The sequence below is a fragment of the Schistocerca cancellata genome, chromosome 2, assembly GCF_023864275.1.
Source record: "Schistocerca cancellata isolate TAMUIC-IGC-003103 chromosome 2, iqSchCanc2.1, whole genome shotgun sequence".
NCBI classification, from domain to species: domain Eukaryota; kingdom Metazoa; phylum Arthropoda; class Insecta; order Orthoptera; family Acrididae; genus Schistocerca; species Schistocerca cancellata.
Genome location: NC_064627.1, coordinates 665,861,596 through 665,862,539, shown reverse-complemented (window position 1 = coordinate 665,862,539; position 944 = coordinate 665,861,596).

Sequence of the window (944 nt, the reverse complement as noted above, 5' to 3'; positions counted from 1 at the left end):
TACAAGCTTATCGCGGCACACCGGAATGTTTGAAATCACATTACAAATGGGTGTTGATACAATCGGTGAAAAATGACGCAGAAGCGACGTGAACAGTAAAATATGCGAATCTAGAACTTGAAAACAACACACGAATTTTGTACACACGGTCTCATACAAAGGAAAATTCCAAAGTCGGCTTTTATACACAAATAAAAGTGTGTATTGCACGGATTTTTCAGTTAGTGTTTTGTGCACACTTCTACACTGGCAAGCCGAAGAAGAACAATGCAGCTAGAGTTTATCTCTGCTAAAAACGCTGAGATGTGCAGCACCAACAAAGCACGTCTTCTGTCTGTTACAGCTAACAGTGCATTCGTCATAACGCAAATAGAGCTCCCAAGAACCAGTTTCACAAATGTGTATGTATTAGTTGAGATGGGAGGGGAATGTTTGGAGCTATTTTCTTAAAGAACGGAATACAGTTAGGAGCGTTGAGAACAGTGGCAGCCGCTGAGGTATTCCTTTGATAGTGCCTAAAAGAACTTCGTTAGGTAGCATCGAACGTATTACGGAATTTTGTCGGATTCATATATTTCATAAGATGATATATCAAACAAAACATATAGCGAAACAGTAATAAACACTTATTATTACAACAGTGCCCTTCTTATGCACACCAAGAGATTGATATATACTTGGAGAACATGATAGCAAGGGATTGTATAACAGTGAGAGGGGGGGGGGGGGGGGTTGCTTTAGCTATCTTTTTCGCATGTCTGCGTGAGATATAAAAACGTAGCACTAACTCCGAAAATGTCTTTCGCACACTCATATCAACAACACAGTTCTTCACTCCTCACAGGGTATATTCGGCCACTTGTATGTGGCAGTCGTAATTAGGGGGTGTTTTGATGTGCAGTTGCTTTCTTAAGCAACTATACATCGTTAGAGATCTGGCCTGA